The sequence below is a fragment of the Chrysochloris asiatica genome, unplaced genomic scaffold, assembly GCF_000296735.1.
Source record: "Chrysochloris asiatica unplaced genomic scaffold, ChrAsi1.0 scaffold00103, whole genome shotgun sequence".
NCBI classification, from domain to species: domain Eukaryota; kingdom Metazoa; phylum Chordata; class Mammalia; order Afrosoricida; family Chrysochloridae; genus Chrysochloris; species Chrysochloris asiatica.
Window position 1 is genome coordinate 6285130 of NW_006408621.1, and position 691 is coordinate 6285820.

Consider the following 691-nt stretch of genomic DNA (forward strand, 5'->3'; position numbering starts at 1 on the left):
GGTAACTATGAGTTGGTGCTGACTCGATTGTACCTAACAACAAAAGCAACGTATCACTGATATCAACTGTTAATGATGGCTGCTTAAGAATGTCAACATTTCTAAGTATAAAGTTTATTAGAGTTTTTAATTAAAGAAGATTGTTTGAAATATTTTTGCTTCTGAAACTTGTGTGTCATTTCCAATTTTTTTTTCTTTTTCACAGAAAGACAATGCTTATAAACACTATAAAAGAGATGTCTTTTTTTTGTATTTCATGCTCTATCTTTCAAAGTTAAACCCTCTGTGAGTGCATCTTTTAATGGCTTTGTCTACCCTGAAGAAACTCACAGGGCCACTTAAAATAGATTTGCCTGGAGAAGTCTTGAATTTCTCATAGATACATGTTCTTCATAAATGCGTAAAACTTTAATTTGATAAAAGTAATTGAGGTCATTGGAGGAGAGGGATAAAAAGAAACAATATCCCAGAATTATAGTCAGAAGGGAGTTCCAAGGATAATATGTAGATAGATAAATAGAAAGACAGACAGACTGACTCCCGGTGTGCCGCTGTATGATCAGTACTGGATTTCAAACCACAAGGTTGACGATTCAAACCTATCAGCTGCTCCTCAGAAATCCTGTCCAGGGTTTCTATGAGTCTAAACTGACTTGACAGCTCTAAACAATAACAGCAAATATATATATAT